We start from the raw sequence: 17,147 nt of genomic DNA, 5'->3' as shown, positions 1-17,147 counted from the left end.
TGTTATTACCACTGTTAACAACACTGTTATTACCATGTGTAATAACACTGTTATTACCACAATATTGAGGGAAGGTCACCCAAGGTTTGTCATTGCTCAGAGACCAATGCTGCAGCTACATATGCAAAGCAACATGAAAAATAAATGTCTTGAAGCATAAACAAACGCTTTAAGCTCGAGCCTTGATGCAGCTTCAGCCGGTTGATGGAAACAGGAGCTTATCTGTTCCATCAGACGTGAGTAAGATGGACAAGTGGGAAACACGGCTAAAACGCTGCCCACGTAGGCACGCCGCCAGAAATGACCGAAAGCAAGCAGCGGCAAATGTTTTGTAAGTAATCATGTAAACACCACGGCGTGCCAGGAAGTGTGAGAGAAATCTTGACATGAAGTTACTGAGAGCTCTGAGAGTTCGCTAAATATAGACGCAAAATTCGCAAGCGAGTTCATGTGCTGATGCCGGTTTTAAAACTGGCGGCTTCGGAGCGCCTCCAGAGCAGTTCAACCTCCAAAAAAAAAGATGTTTCTACAAGCTCGACAAAGTTTCTGCTGTGTTTTAGGGGCAAACGCGTGTCTGCTGCTGTTTCTGTCAAGAGCGGTGGACTCGCTGTGCATCCGTTTGTTTGCTTTCCACTACTTTTCTGTCCGTCCTGGTATCTTTCACCGCGGCTACCTGCCCGTCCACCTGTCTGTAGGGCCGCCTGACAAGAGCAGCTGACATCCTCCCGTCAAGAAGAGAAGTCTGAACCGAGCGATGACAGTTTAGCGGACCGGGTTTGAGGAGCCCACAGCGAGATGGAACCGTGTGTGTGTGTTCATGTGTGTGTGTCGCTGTGTTGAGGAGGAAGGTTGGAAAGGGTCACTGTCGCCGATAACCGTAATCGTAAAGAGTCTTTGATGGCTGAAATCTCATTAGCGCTAATACCTGATAACGTGAATGTGGTTTGCACGCATCCTTCATGGTGTCTCCTCAGTTACAGCCGAGCACATGAGCGCAGACTCCTCACACGTACGTTATAGACGTGTCACTTTTAATGAGCCCGTAATGACACTATTTGCTAATATGATTTATGCTCTGGATGAAAGGCAAACGTGTATAATGTGCGCTCATTAATCAAAGCGGAGAGGGTTCTGTAAGTGGCCACTTTGGGCTCAAGATGTTACGGCGGAGGCTCGTAATGATGTATGAAGTTGTGTTCCAGGCTAATGTCTAATCGGAGTCGGTGGCAGAACAGTGATCCAAATTATATCACAAAATGCATTGTAATTGCCCTCCAGGCGGACATAAAAGAGTTTTCTGATCCGGGAAACGTCTTCATCATCATCATCATCATCGGAGGATAGCAGTGTTGTCTGTTGTTGGAAAGCAGAGCAGCTGATTCCTGTGTTTAAGACGTTTTTACCGTCCACTTCTAGCTTCACAGCATCACTCACAGCTGCTTGGGCTGAGCGGACAGAGGTCGAACCTCCTGCAGCGCTCAGAGCTTCGCTGTTGGAGCTTTAATACGTGTCGGTTTGGGCCACTTGCTGAGAGGATTGATGCTGTTGTTTGTCTTCAGTCTGTTGGCAGAAAACCCGTCCATAAATAAGCACCCTAATCCGTGCTAAATGGTTTGCATTTATAGAGAGCCTTTGAACCTTCTCAGCGCTCCTCATTCACCGATTCAGGCGGGGTGCACGGGGGCTGGGGATCGAACCACCGACCCCGCAGTTTGAAAAGAACTTTCTGTACAACCTGAGCCACTGCCAATCATTTCAGAACTGGTCCATTATTCTTGTTGTCTTAACAGGAGTTGACTGTAGATGTTGGGTTGCATTTAGTTAACAGATTGTAATAAGCTTAGTGACTTAGTGATGCATCCTGCTGTTAAACCACCGTGTCTGTTTCTACATATGATAAAAACTAGATGTAAGCTGTGGAAGTGGAGGATCTGGAGGTGTTTAAAGGCACCTGACAGAGCTGAAGTGACTCGTGGCAGTAAGACAACGTGTCACGTAACGCTAAACTGATATCATGAGGATTATGTCAACAGGGCTGCAAGGTGGGCGGTCCAGAAACATGCTGAGGTTAATTGGTGACTGTAATTTGTCCGTAGGTGTGAATGTGAGTGTGCTTGGTTGTCTGTCTCTAAGTGTAGCCCTGTGATAGACTGGTTACCTGTCCAGGTGAACCTGCCTTCACCCTGGGGATAGACTCCGCCCCCCATGACCCCAGTGAGGATTAAGGTGTAGAGATGATGGATGGATGATGTCAAGAGTAACTGAGAACCTTTTTCTAGTAACTTGTCCAACACTGGCAGCACCAACAATATCTGAATTTACGTCTTAAACAAGCTCATTCTGAGTTCTAAAAAGCCCAGGTAACTTTCTCCTCAGCGCTTCACGGCCGTATCACAAACCCGGCTTTGTATGAAAGATGTGAGCTTGCTGGGCAGAGATGATACCCAGAGATATGTGGACAACAGTGACAAGAACAAACCCAGAAAAAAAAAATCCTCTGACTTCTCTTCCGAGTGTTTCATATTCTCTTTTTCATAGAATACTGTCAGCCTCCAGAAATCTGGTTCACAGCCTTCAAACATTAACGTGTTTGTTTAGATTTGGTTGTTTTTTTGGATCATTCTTGGGTTTCTCTGTAATGAAAAATAGGAAGTGTTTACAGTGGTGGCAAAAGGTTAAATCACAGGTTTTCACAGAATTTTTGTTAACATATAAACACACATATATATTTTACCCCTGACCTTGTCACCCAGCCTACCAGAACATGGAAACACCAGAGCGTCTGTTTCCTGCCTGATCTCATGATTTAAATCTGTTGAACTGCAAAGTTTTGTATTGTCTATGTTTGGGCTCAGTCAATGTACGGAGTCCGTCTGGTGACATCGATAAGAAATAAAAATAACTCGTTCCCACGCATTAGTAAATCGTGGCCACGAGTTATTAATGCGTGGGAACGATATAGTTAAGTCGTGGCTTCTCATTACTAATATGAAGAAACAAGAGAAGTTGTGGAGCACATTTCACAGTACGGTCATACCAGCTGTCGATTCAGGATAACGGGCGTACTTGCATGAAACATGGAGCATTTTGATTTGATTTGATTTGATTTTAACCTTGGAATGAACGACACCGATATCCTGCGATGTCTTGCGATGAAACACCGTGTGATAATTATGTCGTTTCCACGCATTAATAACTCGTTGCTACGATTGACTAATCTTAATCTTATCGATGTCACCAGACGGACTCCGTAGTCATGAGATCTGTAACTCAAACCATGTAGCCGTCTCTGTCGGTGCGTATGTTTGGGTGAACACTGAGCTTACACGCTGTACATTCACATTCAGTCTACATGTTCATCCCTACACATAGGCAGAGTGCTGCTCTGGAACTACCTCTGCCACTTCTTTCCCCCCAAATGAGGAAATAGAAAATCAATTTGCAAAACAAGGTTAAGCCTTTTTTTTCAAGATCCTGTCATCATTAAAAAAAAAACATGTAATGCAAGAGCGCCAATAAAAACACAAGCAACAGTCAGAGTCGTATTGACATTCCAGGTGTACAGACTGACTCGTGATGAACTTCTGAGTGACGCACCAGAAAACATTCCACCTTAAAAAGTAGCCGCCGGTAGCCTTGGAGGGACTCGGTTAATCAAATTATTTCTTCCAGCCTCGCTAACTAGTAAAGATAAAACGGCAGCAAAGCGTCCTTTCAGTCGTCACTCACTCTTCTGATGGTTTCTTTATTTTTGAAGCTCGTCCCAGAGAACGTTACAAAGCCGGCCAGTTAAATGTGTAACGCGTCCACAATGCCTGCGAGGAAGTGGAAGCTTGATTAGTCACGTTTTCACAGTGGAGCCTGTTAGATGAGCTTGACCCGAGTCTGCTCTGCAACTTTTCCTCAGAATGGATTTCAAACGCAGCTTCATTTGCTCTGCAAATCGTTTAAAACACAGACTGCTGGTCCGGTGCTGCTTCATGCCACACTCACTACAACCTGCTTCACTGCACTGAGATGTTTGGCTGATCATGTTTTCAGCAGGATGAAGCTGTAAAGTCAGTCTGACACCTGATCTTGTTGACTCTAGTGTGTAAACGTAACGCATAAGTAACCTTGAAAACAGCTCAACACTTCTGAGCAACAGTCCATACGCAGGATCAGCACAAGATAACATGTTGAATGACTTAAATGTCCAGCATATCGTCCTCAGCAGGAAGCATGGAGATCAAACAGACCCTCACTAAACATATATGTGAATTACTTTTCCTTCTTCTGTTTTTATTCCTTGGATGTTTTCCCGCCTTCAACATAATATTTCAGTCTCGAAGCACAAAGACTTGCACAAAGCATCCACATGTAAATGGCACAAAAAATAAAAAATGCAAGGAACCAGCTGGAAACACAGATGAATGAACGGCATCTGAACCGCTTCACTTTTTACTTGTGCTTTCAAAACACCACTTGGGTGGCATCACTCAGGCAAATTGCATCACTCTCCTCCCGGAGGCTTAACCGAATCAAGATGCTTCTTTTTCTTGTCCTGTGCTTTATAATCCAACAAAAAAAGATTGATTTTGCATAAAGCGACGGACGTACACACTGATGTACTGTATTTAAAAGGCTAATCCGGCCGTCTTCCTCCAAACTTTGGCATTTCCATAAAGTGGGTAAAAGGAAAGTTTCAAAATGAGGCGATATCTGAACTTTTAGTCCCGACGAGTGGAGCTTTAAAAACACAGGGTCCAGCCGTCCCCCTAACCCTGTGGTGTTATTTATCATACCTCTCCTGGATGTTAGAGGCATAAAAATCCACATTTTATACCTTCACTTTATAATATAGGTGTCGACCCAAATGTATGGGGTTCTGCTCCACTTTGTGATTTAGGCCGAGCAGACCAGAACATTTTCACATCGAAGCTTTTACATGAAATAAATAGACGTAAGTGAATCTAAAGCTCCACGAATATCAGACCGAAGGAGCAATGATCTGTGAAACCCAACAGAAGTGAACGGAGGTTAACGCTGCAGGAACAAACTCAGAACATCAAAATTAAACAACCTGATGCTGGAGTTAAAGAGTCAGAAGCTGTTTCCTGACATCACCTTTAAAAGTGCATAAAGGTAAAGTTTTACCAAAACGTTCCAGCTGCTGTGATTTAATTGAACCGTGCTCCTGCTTCCTAAATTGATTTGGTAAGGCGCTGCCGCTATCAGCCGGCTAATGCTCCCACTGGTTGTTCTTGGCTTTTGGTCAAATTCCCAGTGGATCAATTGACAGCTCCCCCGGCCCGCCTCCCTCCCAAACAGCGCCGTGGCACTGGATTAAAGAAAGAAGAAAAACAAGTGTGAACTCTAGACAGTCCCACGACTGCTTCAAACATGGCAAACGCTTTCTTTCTTTCCCTCGTCTCCTGCTTTTAATTCAACTTTTCTTCTTCTCTCCCCTCTCGCGTCGCTCCGAGATTTAAATCCGTGAAACAGCAGGTGACACCGCAGCTCAGCAGGACTTTGTGTTTTTAATATCTCCTCCATTGAAACGAGTCATTTTGAGGAAAAGTTCAGCGGTGGTGCATCCACCACCGTCCTGGAATCCTGAATGTCACCGTTTGCTGTGAGACACACGAGGAAATAAAAAAACAGAAGCTTGTGTATCCGTGAGGGTAGCGGCCGGGTTTAAACGTGTTATTGTGGAGGAAAATATCAGCATCACGTCAGGGTCCACACGGAGCCCACACAGCAGCAGCCGAGTGTAAACACAGACTGCAGCACGGCTCCATCTAAACAGGAAAATAAAAAAGCATAGGGAGAAGATGAATCTTGTTCAGCAGCAGCTAAAAACCAACTTCAGTTCATTTGGGACTCTGGTTATATATGCATCCCAGTGCAGAGCAGACGACCAGACCGCTGCGCTGTGAAAACAGGAAGCGTGAGGAAACGAGCACGTGAAGCTGATGATGATGATGATGATGATGATGCATGATGTGTAGTGATGCACTCAGACACTAATCATCCACTTTGTGTCTGTGGCATTTATCATATTTGCATATTTGAAGCGTTTAACATAGTACAGGTGTGTCATGAGTCTATATTTGTACTGCACTGAATAGCACAATACTGTACTTTTATTTATTTTAATTAATATATTCTGTATCTACACTGCCACGCTGAGACAAAACCGTTTTTCCTCGTTAGACTGCTCCTCCTCCTCCGCTGCCACATGCACCTGCAGCAGCCGGCATGATTGAAGCCACAGTAATAAGTGGGTGATGATGGCGATAGCTGCTCAGCCTGACATGAACAAGTGACCTGCATCCCAATGAGACAGACTGCACAGCGCAGAGCGTATTACGTATGCAGTTCACCTTTCGACCTTTTCCTTAAGTAGCTCGTAAGATCACCGGTGAGTTTATTTTAACCTTCTAAACAGACGATTACTCCGTTGCCTTTCTAATTGCTTTCCACCCTGACTTCCTTTCATACATGGAGCTCTGACAGCCGCGCTCCCCGTTTAAAAGCTCATCACCGCCGTCTTCCTCCCCGCATGTCTCTCTCTGCCTCTAGGCTATCTTGTCTGCTCTTCTGCCTCGCTTTCCTTCTGGTGGCTGGTCGTCTTTTCCTTTTTTTTTTTTTTTTTTTCCAGCTGCTTTAGCTGACTGGTTGCTCATGTATAGAGATGTTTAAGTATATCCCCAGCTGAGCGCTGGAGGAAGCTGATATATGAGAAGCAGTTAGTGCTGCTCGCTGCCTTCTGGGGCTGTTAATCAAAGATACTGACTTTTTTTTTATGTTCCCACTTTGCGGCGGAAGGTTTCGGCGCTCGCCCCGTTCTCACAGTTTCAACATGTAATCATCAGTGTTTGAGTAAGTGAGAGGGAGGAAGAGACGTCTGCTCTCCACTCGTGTTTCCTCGTCGTAGAGAAGTTTTATCTAAATGTGATTTATTTTTTTTGTTTGCTCTTTGCGGCGTGTCTTTTACATGCAGCCTGCAGAGCTACTGTAACGACGACGTGGTGACGGTGGGTGGAAACCGCTCACTCGTCCTGGTGCTGTAGGGTTCGCTGTGAGGAACGGAGGCATAAACAGAGATATTCCTTATTTGTTTAAGATGCTGTGAAACTGCCACGCTCATTAATACTGCATGTGATTTCTGAATATGAACCTACAGTCGTATCTGGAAGCAGCACATGTTTTAAATTCCAGCTGATTTTGTCCCGAAACTTCCTGAGATGTTCTGATTCCACAGCGAGTGGGCGAGAGACACGGAGGGACTCGTGACAAGAGAGAGAGGGCCAGTGTGTGTGTGTGTGTGTGTGTGTGTGCGTCCCTGACAAGCCAGCATAAATCTGGGTAATATATCTGTGCTGACACAACACTACAGCTCCTGCCCACACACAAGCATATGATTAAACACACACATACAAGTGTGACTCCACCCCCCGAGCACATGCACCGCCACCGATCCATCCAATGCAGTTAGTCCACCACCAGACCCCTTTTAAAGTAATTGGTTCTTCAGCGGCGATGCGGGCAGGAGCTCATTACAGGTTTTCTGACACAGTCACTTCTGGAGACGCGCTCCTCTGAGCTTTAGGTAACCGACGGAACGGTACGTCTAAAAAAAATAACTCCCTCAAATCTGTCGCTTTACGTGAATTCACACCGGAGCGAACGCTGTAACGTGGGGAGGTTTGTGTTTTAAATAAGTGGAAAACAAATGGAAGACCGATAAGTTGTGATAGCAGCGCTTCAGTAGGTCTGATATTAAACGTGTGCATATCAAAGCCTACAGATCATAATAACAGATGGTTTGACCAACACGTGCTATCAGGGTTTAATCTGAAGCTTATTTGCCCTGCAGGGAAAAAAAAACAACTAAATACGTCCTTTGACTAAACAATGATCTGGTCACATCAGCTTTAATTGGCTCAAAGTGGTCAATATCAACCCGTCATTAGAGCACGATTCATACTGGAAACAACAACAACAACAACAACAACAAACAGCTACGTCCCTTCATGATTTGTGCACTAAAGTAAAAGTACTGATTACAGTCAGTTCATCAGTAATTAGGGATATTATCGGCCTGATGTTGGCATAAAAATGTAATATCTGTAAATATCGTTATCAGTTTTTTTGCCTGCGTTTAAAACCAATAAAATAATGTCTGGATTTTGCCGGCAAATGATGACGGCAGGAGATATGTGATGTTACCTAAAGTTAGTTTAATAGCCCACATTTATCGGAAACTGAGAGCTGGACAATATCAGATATTGGCAAAAAAAGCCAATACGGACAGAGATATGAATCTCGAGCAGTAATGTGATAAAATATAGCTTTAAGCCCAAAGGAAGCCAGGTTCTGTATCGGTCCAGTGTTCTGAAGCAAACAGGTTTTCCTCAAAGTGTCCTCAAAGAGCAGCGACCATCGAGGTTCATGCTTCACCGTGTCGGGATGGTTTCTGTTGGTTCGGAGGCTGACCTGCTGGGACTCCGTCCACCACCCAGGCCAGACGTCCAGTCTTTCACCGTGATTGATTCTCATTGATTTCCTGATCATTGCCTTCATTACTTCATGCTTTGTGGCGAACTGAACTCAGACTCCTGCTCAGAGATGCTTCAGATGTCAGAATGAAGCTACATCAGCACTCCTGGTTCCACCTGCCCCCCCTTCGTCCTCCTCTTTTCTCTCCATCCTGGTTTTTTATTTTCTGTTCGGTGAATTTTTCTCTCTCTCCGTTCTCCTCCATCCCACTGTCTCTGTTTTGCCTTTTTTTCTCGTCATCTTCTGCTCACACCTCCTGCTTTTCCTTCGTCGTGCTGCAGCAAAACTTTCAGATATAGACCGTCCTGCTCGTGACTGTGTCTGCGTGGGAGACACCTCCAGATGGTCCTCGTAGAAGCTATCAGGGAAGTGGCTGTGCGTTGAACTTTAATTGGAGTGGCGTGGTTAACCAGATGCTCATTTGCATGTTCAAAGTCTTTTTTTTCTGGGAAAAGCAAAACAAAAAATGTATTAAATCAAATCCAATCAAGCATAAGCTCACCTTTTTGTTAATTTTGTGAATCAGTCTTTGCTTTTTCCCATTAAATAATAAGCGTATTAATAGTGCATCGTCTACATATCAGCCGTTATGTAATGAACACAAAGACATGAAGATGCTCCAAGTGGAAACAGCACCATGAAAATAACCGCGTTTCCAAAAACAGCCAAACTCAGCAGTTAATTTGAGCTGCTGTTTTGAAGGGAGTCACTTTGTGAATCATGCAAAGCTTTCAGATATCATCAGTCTTAAATATGTGCATAAGAAAAGTCAGCCTTCTGCACAGCTCTGCCTCTCAGTGAGATAAACAGGTTATTATTGTGCTACAGATGTGAGACTGTATTCTTCTTTTAAAGCTGTTTGTGTGGATGTGAACCTCCCTTTGCCCTTCTGCCTCCTCCCCTACCTGCCCCGTCCTCTTGCCCTTCTGCCTCCTCCCCTACCTGCCCCGTCCTCTTGCTCGCTGCCTCCTCCCCTACCTGCCCCGTCCTCCTGCTCGCTGCCTCCTTCCCTGCACACATGTTGTTTGCTCATTTCGTTCCTCTCCTGGTGTCACCGTCTCCTCCTGCTGTATTCTTCCTCCTCCTCCTCCTCCTCTCCGTGCTTCATTATACGTCTACCTTCACGTCAAAACACTCGCCTCCCGCCGCCATCATTTCCCTCCATCACTCCTCGTCTCTTGTCTTTCAATTGACATACAACTGCGGAGATTTACAGCCGACATCCTCGTCAAGATGAGACCTTTCTTACCGTCACTCCGGCTGCCCACACCTCCAGCAGAGGAAGCCAGGCAGAGCTGACAGGCTGTCAGTGGGAGTGTGTACACAGCCGTGCATTAATACTGTAGACAACTCGGTGCACGCTCACACTAACATGCTCAAACACTTATTTCCAGCAAAACATCCAGCGTGGGTCACGTTTCTACTGTATTCACAACAACATCTGGTTTTCAGCTCTAGGAACGGCGACGTTGGTCCACCGATTGAATCTGAACTACGTCACCAGCTTAGATCGCCACGCAGAGACTTTAGGGACCATCAGGCTTTCTAGTGAGCATCATCAAAATTCTGATTCAGATCATTGTTTGACGTTTCCATCCAGACGACCATCTGTGTGAACTACAGTCAGTGTAAAGTGGACGGTCCGGTTGTGTCGCTGCCACAATCAGGAAGAAAACAGGAGCCGGTGAGAAACCGTCGGTCACTAAGAGTCGACACTGAATCTTCAGAAAGCAGGACTGCAGTGACGGAGCTGCTGGAACGCAGGTGTCATCCACGATCAGCTGTGTTTCACATCAATGTGGGCTGAGAGGCTGCCATGCAGGAACAAAGCCCGTCGTCGAGTCGCAGAACCTTAAAGCTCCACTGAAGTTTGCTGCTGATCACACGGACAAAGAAAAGCCCGACTGGAGGAAAGTTCTGGTCAGATGAAACAAAAACAGAGCTGTTTGGCAGAAATATGCTTGGAGGAGGGAAGGTGAGGCCTTTAACTCCCAAACACCAAACCTACCACCAAGCATGGAGGTGGCAGCATCATGCTCTGGTTCTGTTCTGCTGCCACTGGACCTGGAGCTTCACAAAAAGTCAATGACTGATGAAGATGGATGATCACCTCCACATTCTTTAGGAAAACCTGAAACCATCAGCCAGAGGGTTGAGTGTTGGACACAGTTGGGTGAAAATGGCCCCAAACACACATCTAAGTGGTGAAGGAATGGTTCAGTCAGGCTAGAATGAAGGTTTTAGACGTATATCCCCAAACGACTGACTCTGATCCCATCAAGAACCCGTCCCCTGAGATGGGAGTCTGTGTTAGTAATGTAGAACCAAGTGGTCAAAGATACGACCAGAAGCTTGTGGAAGATTCCAGCGTAGAAAACTCATGTCTATGGATGTCTGACATGATGTTTACACGTGTACGTAAACCTTTGTTCACAACTGCAGGCTCAGAGTTTTGCAGCATGACCAGCAGCCTGATCTCTGTGTGTTGGTGCTGACACATGGTGAACATATTATCTATATACTCTATATGTAACTCAGAGATCCAGAGTGCTAACGCCTGTGCTGCTGAACACATGCTGCCAGGATGGAACATGAGCGTCGTTGTTGTTGAGCTAAGCCTCCAGGAAAGCTGCATCGCAAATGTGGCAAAAGTTCTGTTGGGATCAACGCATTCTTTTGAGGAACGCTTGACATGATTGGTGATTCAGGCTTCTTTCGGGGAGACGTTAAACACTCAGCGAACGTGGGCGCTGATGTATATGCACATAATGCCTCTCTTATAAATCAGCATTTACTTAAATGAGCGCTGTCAACACGGCGGCATCGAACAGAACCACTCCATCCTACGCTAATTCTGTTAGGCCCTCGGCTCTAATAACTCTTAGTTGCTTTATGCTAATAGTGGCCTCTCTATACGAGAGCGGGCTAATATTGTTATAGCCTTTGTATATTTAATTAGCATAGTTGTGGCTGCGAAAGAGCTGTATTGACAGAAAGCTGAGAGGGAACCTGATGAGAGCAGCGTGATTGGACTGTGTGCATGTGTGTGGGCTCTGTAGTGGCTCGCATTAGCATCTGAGTGAAAGTGGGTGTTTCCTTGCAGTCTTGTGCATGTCTGAGAGTGGATCTGTGGGCTGGAGGAAGGGTCATTAGATACTACAGTATTTCTATCTGTCAGACAGCAGACAGTCATCAGCTCCATCTCAGCCTAATCACATAATGGCTTAAGAGGCTGGCAGAGAGACAGAGAGCGACGGAGGGAGAGAGCCGGATGCTTAATTGCTTCAAGAGTAAGACATTAACGAAGTATCGTGGCCCCATCTGGATCACAAATAAATTCAATACTCGGCCAGAAAAAACCTTATTCTGTAATCACATTTAATCCTCATCGAGTACGAGCTCGTTGTGATTCGATCAAACAGTCGTGGAAGAAACTGCAGCCAAATTTCTACAAAAACAAAACACAGAAAGATATCAGCCATTACAGCGATTTTTTGTTTGCAGAATTCTTTCGGGGGTTTTTGTTTTGGACAGGTTTGGGTTTTAGGAAAGATGGAGGATTGTGTGCAAACTGACACGCTGAGAGAAAAACTCTCGTTGCAGTCTGGTAAAAAAAATAAAAATAACATGTCAGCGTTGGAGATTTGTGCCCAGATTGTGCTCGATGACACATTTTGTGTATTACGTCCATTCTTAGGTGCAATTTTTAGATGAGCTCAGATCAAAGGTGGCAGGTGAGGGACCTGTGGTCAACGTAAGGGGCTGGGCAGCTATTTATGGAGCTGAGGTGGAGATCATAAAGCACAAAGATGAACCGCCGCCCCTGACAGGAGATGAACTCCAGCATCCTGCAGGAAAGTCAGTCTTTTATTTAACCTTTATTTAAACAGGGAGGGCCTCTGAAAGCAGGCTCTCGTTTACAAGGATGCTCTAATCACAGTATATGAAGCAGTAAAAGCAGACGAAGGCTTTCCGTACACATCAGCAAATTATACAGCAAACAGACCAAGGGCATCGACACGGAGGACAGCAACAGTTCAAATCAAACACATGCATTAACGCCGGTCTGTGCCAGTCATAAGGGATCTGAATTGATTAACAGGTACTAGCTGATGTAATTTCAGTAGATTCTGCAGATTATTGTGTCGTCATAACTGAAAGCCAGTTTCCTAATGTCAGTCATAGCGTGAGGGTTTTCGAGGGTCCACGTGTTCTCGTGACCGAATGTGGAATTGATCTCTAATAAAAAGTAAGATAACCCAGAAGTGCTTTGTGGATGAATAAAATGCGTTGCCAACAACCTGACGTCTCCACACAGAAGATGCCTTCAGAAGCAGTGATGAAGCCGAGGGCAGAATGATAGACTGCATGAGGGCTTTAACAGGAGGGGCATGCATTTAAATGACATCACCGTAATCCAGAAAGGATAAAAAAGCTCCTCAGCTATTGACTGTCTGCAGCAATATGTCTTATTTCTATTTTTAAAAAAGCCCCAGTTTTGTATTTAATGACATCAGTCAGCTCATTATTATGTTTTTGTCATCGAGCCAAAGGGTTTATTAGTGGATGCTGTTTCAATAGAAGTGTACTTGATGCACAGCGGTGCAACGCCCCGACCTCCACACCTCCACCTGCTGCCTTGCTACATCAAGGGGAGCTGCTGTCTGCACATTGGACTGGGATGTAACTCACAGCATGCAGGACGCTTCATTCTGGGTGTCATTTCTAACAGCCCGCCGTCTCCACCGCAGAGCTTCCTCAGCTCCTACAGCGCGCTACTATTAGCAAAATGCCAAGAAATTCTATATATATATAGAAAACACTTGTTGTGAGTGTTTGTCACACGTAAGCTGCTTTGGAAAAACCCAAGTTTATGCAAACAAATCCCAGCGTGTGCAGCCAAAGTCACGATCTGTTAGCGATCCTCTGGGAGTCCATTTGGTTATTTACTCCTGGAAAACATGTCAAACTGAAAAAAGCACCAACTTATTGGAAAATAAGGGCATTTTTAAACATGCATATTTCTCCTCAGAGGAGAGCTGCAGCAGCTTCTGTCAGCAGTGGCCCTTAATTAACCCCCAACATTAAATCCTGATGGGAAAACAGGACGACAACAGAGATAACAATTAATGAGTTATCATTAATTGATGAAGGGTTGGGAGGTCGGATTTGTTTAGGGGTGGGATGGAAAAATTATTAGCAAACTAATTATCAGTAGATGCTGTGAATAATGGAGCACGCCCAGGTAGCTTCATTAATAACGCAGGCGGCGTTAACGATGGCGGCGACTTCACAGCAAAGCGAACGACGGCTCGTACTTTAAGGTTTCACTGTGTCACAGATAATTCTAAAACAATTAGTGTGTAGCGCCGTATTTATTTGTTTAACAGATTTCTGGAGCTCCCTGGTTGGATTTATTTGATAGGATGTGTTTTGGTGACTTTAACAAAGACCAATGTTTCCACGTCTGCATTTTAATGACTGAGCTCATTAAACATGGACAAAATTCTGATCTTTCTCCTAATTTATCACGTGATATTTGAGATGATGACGACACCGACAGCGGTTAGATCGACACTTCAGCACCTTACCTGGTGTTTTACCCACACACCTGTAAAGCCTACATTCTAAAACGGGCTTCAACTGTAATATGCATAAAATTAATGCGGTTCAAACATGGAGTTAAGACGTAATGTTGAAAGATTAAACAGATTCTGACATGCAAAATTCATAAAACACTGGTAATTACTGACTACTTGATGCTGAAGCCTTTTTAAACAGTGTGTAAATGAAAAAAAAAGAAAACCATAAACCTTTTATACAAGTTTTAAATCTGAAAACAAAAAAAACTATCCACCTATCAAAATGGTTCAAATCCGACCCATGGCTGCATGTCCACCGTCCTCCCAGTCTGTCTCCACCATCCTCTGTAATAAAGGCTAAAAAAATAGCATTTAAAATAAATACATGAGCATCATTTTGGTTTATTTAATGGTTCGTGGTACAGACTTCTGAGAATTTCTGCGGACAAGTGTCCTCGCGCACATTGAGCACGATTTATTATTTACACGTGCTAATGTGCTTTTTGGACGTCTCAGGAGAGCCTGAACTAGCATTAAACTTCCTCAAAGTCGCTCCGCGGCGCCGAGCCGGATGCCACGTAATGAAAACTTTGCAGCGTCTGTCTTAAATCATCCCGTCTCTCTCCGTCCCGGTCTGTCGTGCGGCGACCAGAAAAGCAAAAATGTCATAAAAGTAAGTTTTTGCTGTTTTTAAAGAAGTCCAGGACAACAAAGTTGATCCAATCTGAGGTCGCGGCTCATAAATTTGTCACAACAGGGTCCTCCTGCTGACAGAGCACTTCCCATAGATCATGCGGCGCTCTGTCCGTCCTCAGGCTTCATGCAGTGGATGCATCCTCTGGGACTGTGGGTGCATCGGGAAGCTGACGGACTTTACTGATGAAACATGTGCTCCAGGATGAGTTCAGTGTTTGCAGACTGTCGATTTCGTTACGTTTTGGTCGGCCAGAAATAAATGGACGAGTGTTTCTGCAGGTGAATTGTGTTTCTGTCAACAGAAGGCCTTGAAGAAGCTTTAGGGTCATTTTTAAAGAAGTGCGGCGCAATCTCCGTCACTGCGTTTGATAAAAATTTCATTAGGAGGATTTATGCTCATGACGTCAGCATGTCTGTGCACACGTATGTGCACACGTATGTGCTTGGTATGTGTGGATGCGTCCGTGTGACAGCATGAAGGAGGTCAGCGGAGATGCTTCCTTCAGCGCCTGTCTTGTCCAAGGACACTCTATTTCCACTGAATCAATGTTTTCAATCTGGTCATTAGCATTTCATCAGCATCATAATCGATAATTCTCCTTCCCGCCGTAAAGCGTTGATACGCCGCCCAAACCGGCGCTCTCACGTGCGACCCCACACACACACACACACACACACACACACACACACACCCTGTTTGTTTAGTTTATTGAATGCTGTCTCTTCCTGGCCTCCGATGTGACCTTGTCTACTCTAATCCTTATAAGTCCTTCTGTGTTTAATGGGATTATTGTCATTTATTTCCTGTGACACACATACAGGCACTTTGGCCATTCATACCAGGATATCCGTTAAGAATAGACTGATTAAGGTTGATTATAAATAATTATTATTCAAATGTGCCATTTGCTGCATTGTGTCTGGTGTTTATGGACTGCACAGAAGATATTAACGTTATAATACTAATATTAAAAATATCCAATTAAAGAATTCATTTGCAAGAACAGATACCTGCATCTTCACCAACCTTCATAAACCCACTCCTCCATCGTCTACCTGAGACAATACCTGTCAAAGTTAAGTTTCTATCGTTGTCATTTCTACTGAATCAGATCCACTTAGATTCAGTTTGATTGATTTTATCTCAAGCAAACAACAAATAATAAGTTTTCCGAAAATCTACAAAAATGCAGTTCTCAGTTTCTGCAAATGAACTCTTTAATTTTTATGGTGTGGATGCAAATTACAGTGGCATAAAACAATCCTATGAGCAGGTTTAATATTTGTAAAATGCAATTTAATTCAAGAAAACAAAGGCTCCAGGACTATTCTACACAGGTCCAGGTCTGTATTTAGTATTTTAAGTTGCTCCTGTGTTGGTGTCCTATTTATGCTTTGATATAATCTCATGTTAACTCTCACTAAGAAACCTCGACTGAGAAACGCTGCAAACTCGTTTATCCTTTTGCAAACACCTTGTCTGTTAGAGGTGATGTTTAGTGGCCGGCGCCACTTGACACGATGCACCCAGGAGCCCATTAAGCCTTAATCCTGTCATGGTGTTTACTCATTAATCCTCCTGTTGACACAAGGGCAGGAAGAAGGCTAATTAAAAGGAAAAAAATGGATAATGTTAAATGTGATGAAATGCAGTGATGATAGGAGATATAATGTGCAATTAAAAATACGTCTATTATAAAACTATACCTCTTCTTAGTCGTCTTGTGGTGCAGCGACGCACTGCTCCAAGTGCTCCTGCCATGTTTTAAAGGCTCCTGAGGTGAACCATTCTGTAGAAACTTCACACACTGGATCTCCTCTGTTGTGTCAAAATGGTTCATTTTGAATTTCATTTTGGGGAAGAAGGGAAGTGAGTCTGATGATTACGCTGGTGTGGCCACCAGACTCCTGCTTTCTCATCTTACTGTCTACAGGCATGATGGTCCACATCTCAGGTTGTTTCCATACAATGTTCTCCCTCAGACGCCTCAGGATGTAGGCAGCAGGACTTGGCGTTGACAGTCTGACGCTGGTGTACAACTTCATGGTGCACGACCCCGTTAATGTTAACAAAACAATGAGCACGTTCTTGTCGTGGCTGCTTCATCAGTCTCGGCTCTTCCACTGAAGGTTGCTGTCTGGTCTCTGGTCTCGGCTGTAGCGCCAGCTCTCCTCACGCTGATGATGTCTGAAGCTTGGGTCAGTCTGACGCTGAATCTGATGTTTGCTCGCTGCTTAAATGTGAGCTCTGTGGGGAAACTGCAAACATGCACCAACAAGTGGTTAGAACGGGACCTTGTTCTGGACTTAATGTGAGCGCTGAAG

The sequence above is a fragment of the Stegastes partitus genome, unplaced genomic scaffold (genome assembly GCF_000690725.1).
Source record: "Stegastes partitus isolate 25-593 unplaced genomic scaffold, Stegastes_partitus-1.0.2 Scaffold114, whole genome shotgun sequence".
Classification (NCBI taxonomy): Eukaryota; Metazoa; Chordata; class Actinopteri; family Pomacentridae; genus Stegastes; species Stegastes partitus.
The sequence above is the reverse complement of the archived record's forward strand: the minus strand, read 5'-3'. Positions refer to the sequence as shown.